This window comes from Pristiophorus japonicus, chromosome 9 (genome assembly GCF_044704955.1).
Source record: "Pristiophorus japonicus isolate sPriJap1 chromosome 9, sPriJap1.hap1, whole genome shotgun sequence".
Classification (NCBI taxonomy): Eukaryota; Metazoa; Chordata; class Chondrichthyes; family Pristiophoridae; genus Pristiophorus; species Pristiophorus japonicus.
In genome coordinates this window covers 85,193,893-85,212,839 of record NC_091985.1, presented here as the reverse complement: position 1 = coordinate 85,212,839, position 18,947 = coordinate 85,193,893, and the positions used below count along the sequence as shown (strand labels likewise).

The following is an 18,947-nucleotide window of genomic DNA, read 5'->3' as shown; positions in this document are numbered from 1 at the left end:
TGAGATAAGGAGAAATTTCATCTCTCAGAAGGTTGTAATCTGTGGAATTCGCTGCCTCAGAGAGCTGTGGAGGCTGGGACATTGAATAAATTTAAGACAGAAATAGACAGTTTCTTAAACGATATGGAGATTAGGGGTTATGCGGAGCAACTGGGAAAGTGGAGCTGAGTCCATGATCAGGAATGGAGTGTTTCTATTAATTTGTATCTGGAGTGGATGTGGTGCCTTTGTGAACTAGGGCGGGGTGGGTGGGTTGGGGTTCATTGTGGAGGAATGGGTGTTAGTTTACTTAGCGCTGCTGTGCCAAATTTATCTGTCTCTGAGTCAGAAGGTTGTGGGTTCAAGTCCCACTCCAGGGACTTGAGCACATAAATCTAGCCTAACACTCCAGTGCAGTGCTGAGGGAGTGCTGCACTGTCAGAGGTCTGGTCTTTCAGATGAAACATGAAACCGAGGCTCCATCTGCTCTCAGGTGGACATCATGGATCCCATGGTACTATTTCGAAGAAGAGCAGGAGAGCTATCCCCGATGTCCTCGCTAATATGTATCCCTCAATTAACATAACAAGAAAAAAACAGATTATCTAGTCATTATCACATTATTGTTTGTGGGAGCTTGCTGTATGCAAATTGGCTGCCGCGTTTCCCACATTACAACAGTGACTGCACTCAAAAAAGTACTTAATTGGCTGTAAAGCACTTTGAGACGTCTGGTGGTTGTGAATGGCGCTATATAAATGCAAGTCTTTCTTTTCTTTTACACAATCACTTTTCATATAAGAAGACAAGCTATGCATTCCTCTCACGATACTTCAAAGTCATCCTGTTTATATTGGAAAGCCTGTTGCACCAAGATACAAAGAAGTTTGACTGTTACCCCTTAACTCTTCAGATGTCAAACACAGATAGGCTGATGTTTGTTTTAATTAATTTTCTGCTCTCCTTTAACAAATCCTTTAAAAAAAAATACACTGATGAGAGAATGATAGGGCGCAATAGATACTAGCATAAAGCTTGTACAAAATATGTTCACCTTTTTTAGGCAGTGATAGTGTCTACATACACACACAGAATCTGCAGCACAGAAACAGGCCATTTCGCCCAACTGATCAATGCTGATGTTTATATCCACATGATCCTCCTCCCACTCTAATTACCTCTTTCCATCTTGGCTCTGGAGCAATGCTTTGGGTGGGAGGGGGAAGGAGAGTGCCATCATGAACTAAAATGGAGAACAATGCCAGATTGAATTGGCAAGGGAAAAAAGCAGGTCTGGTATGGAGTAAGAGAGCTTAATGACAAGAGATGTCTATGAAAGATTGGAGAGTTCAGTGGAGTGGAGTGTTTATATGAATTTAGATCTGGAGTGGATGGGTGCCTTTTTGAATTGAGGTTGAGGGGTTCATTGTAGAGTGTTAGATTATTATGTTTTTTCTCACTTACGTTAAAGTGCAATGTGACATCTTCCTGCACTTAAAGAGCATTGTGGATGAAAATATTCTATATATCAATGCTTTTTGCATTAATATTGTTCTATTATTGATACCAATTTCAATAATATGATATAACTAAGCCAATTATTATTTATATTATTTTCTCATTCAGCAATGATACCTATCTACATGTAGGTCTGCTGTATTATGCTCTCTGAATATTACCATTTGATGTTGCATAAAATAAAAACTCAATTGTGAATTGTAACAACTCTGTGCACAGTTCTGTTTTTGCATGATCAATTCATATGTCCACATTTGTAATAGAAACTGCCAATGTAAACGTGTTCTATTGTAATAACAACCTCCCCTCACTGGAGGTACTGTAGTGTTATGACAGGCAAGAGAGTGCAATTATAATGGCATGAAAGTTAGATGTGTTCTATTAAGGGTGGGTGATCTGCTCGGCCAGATTACCACCCTGGTATTGAAGACAAAAATATACCCCTAACTGTTGGGCTATGGTTTCATGGGCATCTCACCTAAGTGGCAATGATCCATATGTGAGACTTTACAGTGACCGTTAGCATGCATTTCAATAATGGGCACTTCATAGCCATCACAATTATGTCCTTATCAAATAGACACACACACACACACACACACACACATAGAGCATGGGTTACTGGATAGCAATCTGGCGAAAGAAGCTGGTCTGAGTTTCCTACCCTAATTCAGGAGTGCTGAGCAAATTGCATTGCCACTGCCATAGTTATGACCTTGGTCTGCATCCCTCAGCTATTCACTGGATAAATCCATTGAACCATTGGAAAGTCCTGATTATGTACTTTCATAGAAATATTTATTCATAATGCTTTACCCAAAAGCTCCTGTCATTCCTCCTTACCTGTTATTTTCATCAGTGGTGCAGACAAGAAATTAATAATGTTAAAAATTAAAATGCAACATTGGACCTAAAATTATGGTCGGAGGCTTCCTTCAGACGAACGCCTCCGACCCAAAATTTGTCTACTAATGTACCTGCTGGTCCCGGAGATGGTCGGAAGCCTAGATTCAATGTACAGCGTATGGGAAGAGGACTTCCTCGCACACACGAAAAAGCTGGAGTCACATGGGCCTGAACCACCAATCACTCTACAGTATTCTCATTGATAGCAATGGGAACTCCATTTCTCCGAGTTCCTGTTACTATCAATGAGAATAACCCCCTAAAACACAGAAACACAACATAATAATAAAAAAAACACCTCACATTTTTAAAATTAATTGAGATTAAAGTTAATTAAATGTTTTAGAAAAAAACTATGTTTTTTGATTTTTTTTTAAATATGTTTTACTAGGGTTTACAATAAACTTCCTTAAATGGACAGGGCTTTTGCTCTAAAAATGTGCATTTAAATTTAATTTTTATATGTTTTAAAACTCTTACGGTGGTAAAAGTAGGCTATGCTCCTGCTTTTGCCAGGCATAAAAGTTTCAGAGACATTCGTTGGGCAAGAGTTGGGCAAATCGGCCAATCTAACCCGCGTGAATGTCCTTCACCTGGGGATGCGGAGGATCTGTCAAGCAAAATCTTGACAGATCGGAAAAGCCGGTTTTCGGCGCATGTGCTTTGCGTGCCAAAAAACAGCTTTTGCAAGGCCTCGCCAGGTCCATGCGCACTCTGTACGGACCCGGCAAGGCCAGAATTTTCCCCCCATAGTTTTCAGTCATAAGCATTATGCTAAATTTATTGGAAAACCTCTGAAAAGTGTGACAGTGCAACTCATAGGAACTCTAAGTTACTATTAGGGGGAAAATTGCTTGCACTAACCAGTGGGAAATCCAACCCAATGATGGATGACTATGGTTCTTAGCACTAAGCCAATCTCTATATAGTCCTGCCAGACAGGCAGAGGCTTTAACTGCTTTGTGTAGAATTTGCATGAATTAGACAACATACAAGTGTAAAATGCAAATCAAAACAAACAAAACAAGGTTTTGTGCATAAAGAATTGAATATGTTGGAATTTTTCCACAGTTACTCATTTATTTCCACAAGAAAGTATTTCTCGAAAGATCTAAAATTTTTAATGACCATATTGTTATTTACCAATCCGAATAAAGAGCTTTCAGCATCAATTTAGAATGTGCTGCTAAACTGGAAAGGCCCCAAATCCATTTTTTTCCCTGTCCGTGATCCAGGTCTTTAAAATGCTGACAAGCATGGATTATGTAGATGTAAGTAGGTTATTCCACTTAAACTGTAATTGAAGAACAAGAAGTGGGACAACATTAACAAGCCTCAAGCAAGACTAGAGATTAGAAGAAGGGTAATGTTTTCCCTTGCACTCAGAGTAGCAGATATCCAGAACAGACTCCATTCAGAAGCTGTTGATGCAGTGCTAATTAATTCCTTGAAGGAAATTACTCGATGAATATTTCATGTAGAGTGGAATCAATGGTTATAGGGATAAGATGATCAAATATTCAATGGATAATGCTGTTTTTATGCTGCAGGGACCATGGAAAATCCATCTGTGGAATGCAGCCGGTCAGAGTGGAGTAATATAAGTGGTGAAGACAGATTGACAGTGTGAAGTTTCATTCGATGGCTTTTGTTGGATTATCATTAATTTATTTTCTGTGGTTATGAACGCGTCACGAGACTTGGGGCTAGAAATTCGGCAGGTTTGCATTGTTATTGCTTGCCTTTATTGGCTGAGGCAGAGAATATAAGAGCAGGGAGGTGATGCTTAAATTGTATAATACTTTGGTTAGGCCACAGCTGGGGTATTGTCTGCAGTTCTGGTCGCCGTATTATAGGAAGGACATGATTGCACTGGAGAGGGTGCAGAGGAGATTTACTAGGATGCTGCCTGGAATGGAGAATCTTAGTTATGAGGATAGATTGGATAGGCTGGGTTTGTTCTCATTGGAACAGAGGAGGTTGAGAGGAGACCTCATTGAGGTGTACAAAATATTGAGGGGCCTGGACATAGTGGATAATAATGGTCTATTTCCATTGGTGGAGGGGTCTATTACAAGGGGGCATAATTTTAAGGTGGTTGGTGGAAGGTTTAGAGGGGATTTGAGGGGGGGCTTCTTTATGCAGAGGGTTGTGGGGATCTGGAACTCACTGCCTGGAAGAGTGGTGGATGCAGAAACCCTCACCACTTTTAAGAGATGGTTGGATGGGCACTTAAAGTGCAGCAACCTGCAGGGTTACAGACCTAGAGCTGGTAATTGGGATTAGATTGGATGACCTTTTGTTGGATGGAGGAGATATAATGATAAGTACTGCACGGAACAGAATGGGTGATCTCCTGGACTAGTTTTGATTGCCTGGATGGGTCAGAGAGGAATTTTCTCAGATTTTTTCTCCCTAAATTGGCCGAGGTTTTTATCTGGTTTTTGCCTCTCCCAGGAGATCACATGGCTCCAGTTCAGGTGGAGTGTAGAATGTTTTAGTATAAGAGGTGTCACAGTTGTGGTGAGGCGGATTGGTTGCGCTGGGTGCTCTTTGCCTTTCTGTCGTTGTTCATAGGTTTATATGTAACCTTTAGGGCTGCTGACCAAGGGCCGTGTGGCTCTTTGTCAGCCGTCGTGGACACGATGGGCCGGAATGGCCTCCTTCTGCGCTGTAAATTTCTATGTTTCTATGTTTATCGCCACGGCGAGGCTGAAAAAGTAATTTTTTTTTGCCGCTAAAGGAGTCGCTCAAAATTTAGCGCCCGGGCAGAAAATTCTGTCGCGGTTTTGTGACGGTGCTAAAAATTATTGTCTGCCCGTTTTTTTTTAGAGGTTGTTATGACGTGAATCGGCGTGCAATGCTGCTCTATCGCCAGGGGCGGAAAATTCATCGGTATTAAAATTTTTATCGCCCGCCCAAAAACACACTGGAAACATTAAGTTTTACCAGGTCGGATCCAGGGAACACTCGGCGCTAACGACGCCATCGTGAAAAACGAAGTATAAAAGGAATTGGAGGGAAGGCTGCATTTTACACAGTGAGCTTTATGTGTGTTCATAATTCATTTTTAAGGATATTTAAGGACATTTAAAAGAATGGAGGCTATAATATCTCTGCCATTATTCCTGGCTGCTTAATCCATGCAGCTTTGTGCTGGAAGAAGGCTTATTCAAGAGCATTTTTATAAAGGACATTTTAAAAGATGGGGGCCATGCTAGGTCGGGAGTGGGTCATCCTGGCTGCTACATTCACACAGCTTCAAGCTGGAAAAGGCTTATTATTGATCATTTGCAACGTAATCGAAGAAGTCACAGACGTATGGGGAGGAGGTCTTACCCCCTACGAGTTTACAGGGAACAGCGCTCATACCTGCAGCTCTCTGAGGCACAGTGCGTTCGAAGGCTGCGCTTCGAAAAGAGATGATCACAGAGATATGCCAGCTGATAAAGGCAGACCTGTAGCCTACCAGCGGGAGCAGGACTGCACTGCCCGTCGAGGTGAAGGTGACTGCGGCACTTGCCTTCTATGCCTCCGGCTCCTTTCAGGCATCAGCAGGGGACATATGTTCCATCTCGCAGTACGCTACACATCGCTGCATTCGCCAGGTGACTACTGCACTGTACACACGCAGGATGGACTTTATAAAGTTCCCAATAACCAAGGAGGCACAGAATGAGAGGGCTGTAGGCTTTGCATGAAATGCTGGCTTCCCCAAGGTTCAGGCTGCCATTGACTGTATGCACATTTCCCCACAAACACCTTTAGAGGATCCAGAGGTTTACCGAAACTAAAAGGGATTCCATTCCCTGAATGTACAGATCGTCTGCGATCATACTCAGCGCATCATGGCATTCAATACCCAGTTTCCAGGGAGCATCCATGATGCTTTCATCTTGCGTGAGAGCAGTTTCTCATACCTGTTTAAGCGTCAGCCACAAGGCCAGAGCTGGATGCTGGGGGACAAAGGTTATGGCCTCACCACCTGGCTCATGACCTCCCTCAGGAACCCTCAGACACAAGCCGAGCATCGCTATGATGTGGCGCTTCTTCATCTGGAAATAGAAAACAACAGACGAGTGGTTAGCAGCAGGGGAGGAGACAGGATGACATGAGGAAGGTCACATAACACAGGCTTATTTGAAGAATCGGCACTACTGCATTATATGTAGCCCACGGACTCTGCATCACATTGCCCCAACCCCAGCCCACAGACACTGCATCACATTGCCCTAACCCAACCCAGGGATTTTGCAGCACTTGCCCTCAGTTTCGAACAGGGGATCAGCACCCCGACGAGTAGTTGATCTCCCTGAGGTACCAATCCGTTAACAGCAGTGTCTTGGGTGGACTGCCGCCTGTGCGCCGCTGCTCCCGGTGGTTGTGGGACAACTTTCCCTGCAAAGACGACAATTGGAATGGTTACCAGAGGATGCTTCTGCTCTTGTGGCATACACAGATAGTCATCAAAGCACTTGTACCATACTGTGTGCATTTAATACAGTTCTCTGTTTAATGGCCCTGGTAGTTGCACATGGTTCATGAGGAAGACATCGAAGTGCAGAAACATCTTTTAAGATGTCAAAAAGCAGTCTTGCTAATGAGTAACGACCATTCAGGCCAATAAGATGCAACACTAAGCCTACCTATACCAACATGTGTCAGATTTACAATTTAAGTAATGAACGAGTGCATGAATAAAAGTATTAATTACTTTGATGAGCCTGCAATGTTCATTGAACTTTTTCCAACACTGCTTATGATCCCTCTTGAAATTATCGACTGAGGAAACCTCCTCAACCACGCTGGTCCACAGATGCCTTCACGCAGCTGGGAGGGGTTTACCGGCACCCCTCCGATTAAAATCACCCCATCTGCTTTGCAGAGCTACGATGAGGGCCTCGTTTGCCTCATAACTGAACTTTTGGTCTCTCTGCCTGCTGAAGTCCCCTTCCATCGTGGCTGCTTGGTCTGTGAAAAATAGCTGATTCAGCCCTGGATATACTGCGCAAGCATTGGCGCACCCTGACAGCTGACCAGAATCGCAGGAAAAAAAATTACGCATGCGCAGAAGGTCCGTTTTTTTCTTTTTTTTGGATCACAAATTTCGGTTCCGGCGCACAAATTCATTCGCGCAAGGCTGGATTTATCGCTATAACTATCGCTGGTCACCGTTCAGTGAATTTTGTAATGTCCAGTGATCGTACTATCCCGGCGCTAAAAGAAGAAATACCGCCATGATTATCACCTAAAAACGGGCGAAATCGCTAAAAGCCGAATTTCTAGCCCATATAATTTGAGTAGAGTCCACAATGGGGTCAATTTTATGTGGATTTTAGAAAAAAAGGCTTGGTGTACCAAATAGCCTTCTCTTGTTTCATAATTTCTTATATTTGTATATAGTTTTGTTCCCGTTCCTTATTTACGATATTTAGTAGTGGTGCAATGATAGAGTGTTGTATCAGTAGTTATGTAGTACTGATGAGGCTATCAAGGAAATCATCTGTCGCTGTGAAAAATAATGCCTATAAGCGTTGGTTATGGAAAAAGTGCCTAGCTGTTTACTATGTAACCAGAACACTACCCAACAGCAATCGTAATGATGTATAAACAAAAAGTGTCATCTTGCAACTGGTCTCTTTTGCCTGAATGTTATTAAGTTTTCATGCTTCAGTCTCTAAATATTCAAGCTGCAATGTGATTCTTTGGTAGCTTGACACAGATATAACTTTAGAGATACTGTCATGTATTCAACCAGCATTGTAACCCATGTATAAACTGGTTGAATACATGACAGATACTAGACGACAGATCAAAAGACATGACATCACAATTAGGCAGTAAAGATATGCAGTTGCCTTTTATGTGAGAGAACTCATGGAAATTACAACTTTTGTCAATGAGGTACACTACAGTGGAAGCCAAATTGGGGATTTTTAAAAAGACATTCAGTATTCACAAATTTCTCTTGTCTTCATTGATGGCTGCTTAACATTGTACTTGGAGTTGTTAGCTGGCGTGTGTTCCACCTACGCTTCCAAATCTGTCATCTCTATTTGTGATAACAAAGATTTTTCAGTCTTAAGAAGGTTTTATCTTATAACACTATCCTGACCTAATCCCTTGAGCTGTTTGTTTGATGATAAAATACCAAAATAACATTCAGTTCTGTTTAGATGCTTGATGGTAACGCATAATTTATTCTGACCAAAGCAAAGCTCAGATATTCAGATCCATCATTTTCTCAGTTTGGAATTAAAAAACGCTTTTTTCAGTGTTAAAGTATATTTTAGTATGTTCAATGCATCAATGCCCTTTTTTTATTTTGCTTTACATGAATTGAAATCACATTTAAGTCAGGATTTAACCCATATATTTATGATGCTTCTTGTAAATTTCAAAATAATACCAATAAGATGAAAAAAATGCTACATTTTCTCACACATTCATACAAGTATTGAAAGTCACATGAGCCATATACCACAGATTAAATATGTACGGGGCCGAAATTACCCTCCGCCCCAAACGGGGCACACCTTCCGTTTGTAAAGTGTTCTGTCTGCCCCAGTGCATGGAGTGGGGCGGATGTGGGGCCGTCAGCGGGGTGGAAGTGTGGGCGGGTCGGAACGGCCATCGCTCCGAGTCATTCGCGCCGCGCTGATGATGTCAGTGCATCGCTGACGCATCACAATTTTCCTCCCCTTCAGTTAAAGGGGAGGGCCGCTGCAAACTCTGCAGCCACTTTAGTGGCAAACACTGGGCCACTAGGGAGGGCTTTGGCCCAGCCAGCGGCCCGGTACCCAAGAGGGGGTGCCGGCTGCCTGTTGGCGGCCCAGCAGAACCCGGGGCCACCATTGTCGGGCCGACCTGGAAGTCAGCCAACAATTAAAATAAAATGGCAGCTGCGGCAGTGAGCCCTCCGCTTTAAGGGTGGATGCGCTGCCCAGCCACAAGAAGCTTCCCACCGGGGAAAGCTGTCGGGGGCACTGAGCGTTGGCCGACCTGCTCTCGCAGGGCAATTTCCCATGCTGGGAGGAAAGGGGGTCGCTGCCGGTCAGTAAGGGATCAATGTGTGCCCGACAGCATGGGAAGACGGCTGGGGCGGTCCCGCCCAATAATAAAGGAGGATAATTCTCAATATGGCGGCCCTCCGTGCCGACTGAGCGGTGAGTCCTTACCGACTGAGGCGGCCATGGCTCTTATAGAAAGGGGTAATTTAGGCGTCTACATGTCAATGCAAGTTTTCATGGGGCAATTCTCCGCAAACAAGAGGAGTCTTATTTTAGGCTATCTTTTGCCCTTTATTTTCTCTAGGTTTTTGTCACAGTTCTTCTGCTTTCCCATCCTCTCCTCAAGACATCAGTGCCATTCTTGGGCACATTAGCGTTCAGTACCTCCCCCAAGTGGTTATTGATTTGTGAGCCTTGACAGTCAGCAAACTATTCTTTCTGGGGAGGGAGGTGAGGGCACCACAAGATCAGCTTTGGCTCATTCATCCCATTCTCATCTCTGAGTCAGAAGGTCATATGTTCAAGCCCCACTCCTGAGACTTGTGTACATAAACTAGGCTGATATTTCAGCACAGTACTGATGGAGTGCTCCACTGTCAGAGGTGCTGCCCTTCAGGTGTGATGTTAAACCGATCTCCCATCTGCCCTTTCAAATGGGCGCAAAAGATTCCATGGCATTATTTGAAGAAGAGCAGGGGAGTTCCCCTGGTGTCCTGGCCAACATTTAACCCTCTAACAATGTCATTAGAAAAGATTATTTGGTTATTTATCTCATTGCTGTTTGAGGCACCTTGCTCCATACAAATTGGTTGCTGTGTTTTCTTACGTTACACAAGTGACTACAATACAAACTTAATGTATTCACCGTGAAGTGCTTTGGGATGTCTTACAAAATTGTGTTTGTTCTTTATTCTGATCCGAGGCTTATGATGACTTATATTTACCCCCCATCTACACACACACTTTCTGCAGTTGCCACTGGTTAGTGATTACAAACAGATCCCTGGCAAATTTTCTCCTCCCTAATCGAGAAGCCTCGAGTCAATAGTTGCATCCCCACTTTGCCCTGACCAAGACAGTAAAATCAGCACTAACTGGAAATTGAACCAGAAATCTTAATGGTCTTAATGGCAGAAATACCTACTGGATAAATTTGCTGAGCCTTTGGAGAGCCTATCCTTTATTATGGAATTAGTATGTTAAACCATGGCTCACTAAGTAAAGACAACACTGCAATTTCTTAGCTATTGAAGGATTGCACCATTAGAAATCAATACCTTTTACAAATGTTTCCTTTCTGTCCCCAAAGCTCACATTGGATAAAGTTCTGTCACTTGCTCATGTTTAATGACAACCAAGCAGAACATTTTCAAATAACAGCTTTGAGCAATTAGTAAAAAATCTGGGGGTGGGAATTCGGTTGGAGACTTCTTAGGGCGCTACTGGCAGCGGGTCGGTAAATTTTACGCCGGAAATTGGTTTGCGACGGCAGCCAAAAAATTCAGTAGCTGCGCCCTGAGAGTGGAGCACTAAAGGTGGCATCCAACACTTCTCTTAGGGTGTGTAAGGAGTGGCGGGGGGGGGTTGTTTGGGGTGTGTTGTGGTCTTTATGAGGGGGTCAGGTTCCCCTTTTGACCAACTTGAGTGGTTTCGAATCACTCCCCCTCCCTTGGGTTCTGTATTCTGAATTTATTTGGGGGGGGGTGACAAAAGTGCAGAGGACGCTGGTTTGATGTAAAGAACTTTGGTTTTATTACAGTCAGGGTAATACAGGCTTATTACTCTAGTAAGAAAATACACGGCCAAACTTACAATCACTCTAATAAAGTGTGCCGCATGGTGCTGATGCGTCACAACGTCTCTCCCCTTCAGTCAAAGGGGCGGGCCGCTGTGAGCTCTGCATATTTTTAAGTTAGGTCCACTGGGCCACCAAGAGGGGGTGCCAGGCTGCCTGTTCGCAGCCAAACCCAGGGGTATAATTGTTGGGCAGACCTGGCAGCCGGCCGACAATAAAAAATGCAATGGTGTCGCCAGCAGTGCCACCTCTCATTTAAGGGCGGCCGTGCCGCCGACCAACAAGGAGTGCACCGACACAAAAAAACTGTCGGGGGCACCGACCGGCGGCGGCAGCACTCGCGCATTAAAGGGATATTTCCCACCAGGCAATTTCGGCAAGGGATCGTCGTCGGTTGGTCAGGGGTCGGCGCGTGCACAGCGTGGTGCGAAACTGGGTCGAGCGGTCCCCTATACTGCTCCGATCCTGATGAAAGGCAATTTGCAAAATGGCGGCTCTTCCACGGAGAGTCGGTAGCCATTTCACGCCGTGCCTCGTGGCCGCCGCTTTCAGGCGGCCAGAGGCCTGATTGGGAGGGGCGATTTTGGCCCCCCCAATGTTTATTCTGGGCGAGACAGGAATGTTTATGAGGCACTTTATTGCTGAAAGAGTCAGTACTACAAGTGAACACCTGTTCATTGTGCTGTTGATTGGAGGCTCAACAGCAGCAAAGAGCTCCCTGGTATAATGCTGTGCCAAAGACTGCCCTAATAAGAACTGGAAATCCACTATGAAACATCAGAAAAAAATATATAAATAACTGGAACAAACAGGTTTTGGGGAAGAAGGATTGAAGATGAAATAATAAAGCACCTGCTTCTCAAACAAACACTATAAATCCCTGAAACAAAAATATATAAATTACTGAGAATAAGAAGTTTTACAGAAGGAAGAAAAAAAAAATAACTTGCATCTTTAACGAGATTTGTAGAGTGGGGCCTATTTCTCTCAGTATTAGCAAGCAGGTAACATTGTTACTTTCTGTCAGTTGTGTACTGTTTTGTGTCAATACATTTGCTGTATTACAGCAATGGGCAAACTGCTGCCCCATTTAGGCTACAGCAGGACCATATTCTGCAACAGAAACCATATGCCAGGTCCTGTACTAACCATGAGTGATGTTCCAGAAGATCTATTAGTTTGTGTAAATCAACGCTAGATAAACATATATCTATCCAAGTCTAGCTTTGTATTGTCAAAAATACTTTTAGACACATTGTATTGACTGTTTGATCTAAGCATAGCTTTTACTTATGGGAACTGATAGTGCAATAGCCTGTATAGGAGCTGGCGATACACATTGGATGCCAGCTCCTCATATTATTGGGCACAGAGACCTGAGGCTTACTCTGTGCCCAGTGTGCCATGACTGGTATTTCTGATGTACAGTGGGTATTTGAAACCTGCATGTAGACTGTACCATAAGCTCATTTTAACCCTCAAATTTATTTCAAAGAAGAGGCTTACTTTCATGCATTTCGGGGAGATTGCACGTTAAAGGCTTCATTTGGACATATGGGTACACAGGGCCAGGTCTTCTTATTTGGATTGCCTTTAGAAACATGCCAGCACAGACTTTGAATATTCTCAAGAGAGGCATCACTAAACTCTACACAATTCCTGCAGTCGTTCTAGAAAACAAATTCTACAACAGGGATGGATCTGTCAAAAGCTGCCAAAGCTACCACTGCTTTAAACTTTTATGCTGCAAGCTTCTTACAAGCAAGCACAGAAGATTTCATTCCACAGTTGTTTCAAGCAGAGCACTGATGCATTATTTTTTAGTTCCAGGAATGTCATTACATTTGCTTGGAAAGCAACCAGCAGGGGTCCTCACTGCACTCATGTGACCATACAAGTTCATACCCAAGTGCTGTACCATCATCAATAGAAAGAGGTCAAAGTACGTATGGTTTGTGATCACAGGAACATAATTATGCATGCAAATACACACTTCACTGGCAATTCTAATGGTTTGATCATTCTGAGGCAGTCAATGGTGCCAACCTTGTTTGAAGTGCCAAAAAAGCTCCAGGAATGGCTTTCGGGGAACCAAGAATATGTTCTCCAGTCATGGCTCATGACACCAGTGCAATACAAGAAGACAGAATTGAGGAGATTTATAAAATTGCTTATACCATTGTTGTAGTGGATCAGACTTTGTGCATTCTGAAACTGTGATTGCTTGGCTTGACCGGGCAGGTTTTACAGTATAGCCTAGTCAAGGCCTGTATAATTATTGTTGCCTACTGTGACCTCCGCAGTTTGGCCATGCAAATTGGCCTAATGATGGAGCAACCAGGTGAAATCTAGCAAAAAGGTAAAGAGCCTCAACTGGAGTATTGTGTTCAATTCTGGGCACTGCACTTTAGGAAGAATGTGAGGCCTTAAGAGAGGATGCAGAAAAGATTTATGAGAATTATTCCAGGGATGAGGGACTTCAGTTATGTGGATAGACGAGAAAAGCTGGAGTTGTTCTCCTTAGAGCAAAGTTTTAGAGGAAATTTCAGAGAGGATCTGGAATGCACTGCCTGAGAGGGTGGTGGAGGCAGATTCAACTGTTGGTTTCAAGAGGGAATTGGATAAGTACCTGAAGGAAAAAAAATGCAGGGTTCCTGAAGTACACGTGCAGAGAGCTGGCATGAGCTTGACTTCCTTCTGTGCTATAATTATTCTAAGAAGATAGGGCTAAGCATGATCATGCAGAATTGCCAGCTGAACGAGATGCTGAAACTGCTGTAGTCATCAGACAATATCTAATTGCCCAAACCATTCATTAATAGCCTTTTTCAGTCAATGCCGAATATGTGCCACATAAAGCTTTCCCTCCACTTGGTCCAACAGTAGATCTCTGAATGTAACTTCAATTTCCCCCAACAATCAGATCAATCATATACAAAAAGAACTCTAAGGTATCAATCAATAGAACTTATTTACAGTGTATGGTGCGGGTATGTTCAATGCATTCTCCCCTACCCCGTACATCACCTTATTCAAAGTGTATCTGCTACAGAGTAACCTTGTGTTCCTTCTAAGTGCTTCAACAGTGGCAGAAGCAAGTGAGGTAGATAATCATTGGTTGTTAGTATTTGTCTTTAGGGATAGAGGTGACCGAGATCTTCCTTCTTCAGGGTTCGAAATGGAGGTACCATGGCTGCTGATGAAAAGGCTGCCTGACCTTCTACATTCAGCAATTCCACAATTGTCATTTGAGTGCGATGAGCGAAGGTTCACCAGACTGATTCCCGGGATAGCTGGACTGACATATGAGGAGAGACTGGATCGACTGGGCCTTTATTCACTGGAGTTTGGAAGGATGAGAAGAGATCTCATAGAAACATATAAAATTCTGACGGGACTGGACAGGTTAGATGCAGGAAGAATGTTCCCGATATTGGGGAAGTCCAGAACCAGGGGACACAGTCTAAGGATAAGGGGTAAGCCACTTAGGACTGAGATGAGAAAAAACTTCTTCACTCAGAGAGTTGTTAACCTGTGGAATTCCCTACCGCAGAGAGTTGTTGATGTTAGTTCATTGGATATATTCAAGAGGGAGTTAGATATGGCTCTTTTGGCTAAAGGGATCAAGGGGTATGGAGAGAAAGCAGGAAAGGGGTACTGAGGTGAATGATCAGCCATGATATTGAATGGTGGTATAGGCTCAAAGGGCCGAATGGCCTACTCCTGCACCTATTTTCCATGTTTCTATGTAAAGGTTGCAATGTGGCATTGACCTGAGAGACTTCTCCATCATCTGTGCCAACCCTTGCTATTCTCTTGCTGCTGGGAACACATTTACCATGGCTAGAGATCTGTAGAACTCTGGGCAGAGATGGTCACTGAAGGCCTGACATTGCTGCCTCAATTTCATTCTCCAACATTGTTAATCGGAATGAGATAGTGGTCTGCAAACTAGATTTCATCTATAGCACCAGTCAAAGCATTTGTGAGAGAAACTAAAGTCCTGATAGTTACGGGGAGGCAGGGAGAGTGCATGGGAAGCACCAGTTGCGAGGGCGCGGTAGTGTGGGGAAGAGTCAGCAAGGCTAAGGACGCGGAGGTCCTGCAGAATTACAATTGTTTTCTTCCATTTGACCAAATTGATAGGTTGGGTGGGAAATCCAACGGCAGGAGGCTGCCTCTGGGGAACCTTGGGGACGGGACCCGGCAATCGGAAGGGAAGCAAGCTGCAGACCGGGGCTTGGGAGGGGCGCCGGCTGTGATTGCGGGGTGCCGATTGAGGATGGGTGGGGGGGAATCAGCCGTAACCGTAGGCTGCAGATTGGGGGAAAGAGGAGGTCGGGACTCATGGTTGGGGTTAGAGAGAGTCCGTGATAGGCAGAGGGGAGGCTGAAGGTTATGTTTGAGGGCCGGGCGGGAGCACTCCAGCATCTGCCCCCTCCCTTTTGCTGCTGGGTTTCCTGAGCCCAGGAAATCTAACCGGCAACTATTACATTTAAATCAGGCTCACAATTGCACTGTGGGAGCCTCATTTCAATATGTTAATGAAAAGTTCCACCTCTCCAAGCTGGGACCATTGCTCGCCACAAAACCCGTCATCGTAAAATTGGTGGCAGGCCCAAACACATCAGGTTGGTGTCGTGTTTGGTGTCTTTCAGGATTTTGAACTCCATTCCTTAACCTTCTCCCACTTGTCATGGGTGGTTAATATCGAGTAGGGGAGAGACCATAATAATGCCGTGGATGGCAAGGGCCTGGTTGTGGAGACGGGCAATGATTACTGATCCGCTGGCAGAGATGGTTCTGCATGGAATGTGAGTGATGTGAAGGAAGTTGCCGTGATTAACCCCCAGCAGGTGCACTGGGCAGTCAAGTCAGCGAGAGAGGAGAAGGGGGCATTCGAGGCTGCTGCTCATAAGGAGGAAAAGATGGGTGCCTGGATGGACCTGTTTGAGAATGCTGAAAGTGTCATAGATGTTAGCTATGTGCTTATTCAAGAAAAGAACAGTAAAAAATCCAAGTAAGGTTCAAGCTTGGAATGGCAGTAGGAGAATAGGAAGACAGTGGAGTGGTTATTGTTTGTCTAGGAATTGGGGAGCCATGTTTACAAGAGGGGAAAATGGAAGGTGGCTTTACTGGGTGACAGGAAGGGAATGAGACAGAAGAGGGGCCAAGAGAGGTAATACATTTCGGAGGAACAGCCAAAATGTACATTTGAATAGACAAAGAGAGAAATCAGATTACCGAGGCATGGCAGAGATTGGGGAAGTCATAAGAACATAAGAAACAGAAACAGGAGTAGGCCATATGGCCCCTCGAGCCTGCTCCGCCATTCAATAAGATCATGGCTGATCTGATCATGGACTCAGCTCCACTTCCCTGCCCACTCCCCATAACCCCTTATCCCCTTATCGATTAAGAAACCATCTTTTTCTGTCTTAAATTTATACAATGCCCCAGCTTCCACAGCTCTCTGAGGCAGCGAATTCCACAGATTCACAACCCTCTGAGAGAAGAAAATTCTCCTCATCTCTGTTTTAAATGGGCGGCCCCTTATTCTAAGATCATGCCCTCTAGGTCGAGTCTCCCCCATCAGTGGAAACATCCTCTCTGCATCCACCTTGTCAAGCCTCCTCATAATCTTATACGTCTCGATAAGATCACCTCTCATTCTTCTGAATTCAAATGAGTAGAGGCCCAACCTACTCAACCTTTCCTCATAAGTCAACCCCCTCATCCCCGGAATCAACCGAGTGAACCTTCTCTGAACTGCCTCCAAAGCAAGTATATCCTTTCGTAAACATGGAATCCAAAACTGCACGCAGTATTCCAGGTGTGGCCTCACCAATACCTTATATAGCTGCAGTAAGACTTCCCTGCTTTTATACTCTATCCCCTTTGCAATAAAGGTCCTGGTTGTAAATAGAGGACAGTGAGGAAATTACATGAGAAAGTCCAAAGTTAAAGTCTGAGATCCTGCAATGTAATGATGTTGACTTGGAAGTCAGTTTGGAGCGTCGACGAATCAATGCTCAGGTTCAGAGGCAGTTATGTAGACGGAGTGAATGACAGAGTTTCAGTGGCTACGTTGCTGGATGTTGTCTCGTGGAAATAGAGGGCCGAGGAGGATTGGAGAGTTGAGCACTACCATCACATGTTAATCTAGTGGTCCAGGCACTGATGTTCCGTTGTGGTCTCAGGTGTGAGCAGTGAGCACCAAAGGATCCTGCAGACCAGTAAAAGAGTGAGGAGCCAGAGCAGAGTGAAAGGTGAGTCCATGGAATCGTGTAGATAAGGAAGTTGGTCTGAGAAACAGCTGTAGAAAGAAGAAAGAACTTACATTGATATCTCACCTTTCATGATCTGTGAACATCTCACAGCAATTTAAAGCCAATTAAGTATCTTTGAAGTGTAGTCACTTGTAATATTGGGAAACATGGCAGCCAACGCATATCAATTTATCTTATCAATTTCAATTATAGAAACAAATGATACACAGGCTTGGTGGTGTTACAATAGAGACAAATGACCCTGAGTGTCTTCGTCCAAATCGTCACCACGCCATGACATCTTATATCTGCAGATGTCTGCAGATAAGGTCTTGAATTCTTTACACTACTGGATCTCTTCTTGCACCAACACTTTTCCTGCAAAGGTTACTTCGTAACTCTCCTGTTTATATCAAAGAACTATTCTCGGTAACCCTACACCATCAATACTCATGTGCCCTTGAAAACCATGAGCGCCTGCTTTAAAAGAAAATAAAAACAGAGAATCCATTGTTGCACTTGGGGTTAATTCATCAATTCATGATTTCCTGTCACCATAAGGAAAGATCCACTCAAAGTAAGAAATTTAAGATTTAACAATGCCCAAAATGTGTTTCCATTCTGTAATGTATGCAGCACTCAAATCACTGACTCCACACAGTCTCGTGCTGTAGTAACTGCTGTGACCTTAGTCCTTTATTGTGCAACTCCAGAGTGCCTCTCAGGTGTGGTGGGCAGCCTTTTATACTCTGTCTTGCAGGTACTTTCAGGTCTCCCGCCACAGTGCCCTCTGTGGCGCACCATTGTACTTATACATTTAATGTACCTGGACAATACATAACACATTCAGCAATACAAAAGTTGTTGCGAAGTGAATTATAAGCAGCTGTCAGCAGGAGGGGTTAACATCTTTGCACTTAAAAGAAAACAGACCCAAACATCATCAATCATTGTCAGCTTCTCACAGCTTTCAAGTAAACATTTAAAAAATCTCTGCCTAACAAAAATGAACCAAACTCCATGTTACTTTTTTTCGGATTTCCTCATCATAGAGGAAGTGGAGTGCGGAGTGCAATGTCGGGCACTCCATTTCCTCTCGGGGATAGGTCTGGGGCGGGCGCTAACCTGGGAATGTCGCAGGACTACGCGATCACAGTGCCCTCCCCTTTCGTTAACTCTGCAGTGGTTTTGAGGTGCCTCCACTACGCCACCGGGGATGTGGGGTGCCGTGGCAGCAGCCTGGCACAGAAGTGGAGTGCCGGGCTGCACAATTGCGGCACGAACCCCCACGAAAAATATCACGGAAGGCCGGACCGTTACGTTGGTCGAAAAATCAAAATGGTGCCGTGCCCCTCCCCTTTAAGTTTCGCCCCAGAAGCGGAGTGCGACCCAGTTCGCGACCCATGGGGCACTGACCAATTTCTGCTGCGGGGCGTAAATGGGCCTCAGTGGGCCGAAAACAGGTTGCTG

General features: G+C 44.2%; 1 protein-coding gene across 1 annotated transcript in view; it reads left to right on the top strand.

The window, feature by feature from the left end:
- The window catches only part of LOC139273124 (neurexin-1-like), a 2,375,046-nt gene that overhangs the window by 966,110 nt on the left and 1,389,989 nt on the right, over positions 1-18,947 (top strand). The window lies entirely within an intron of this gene.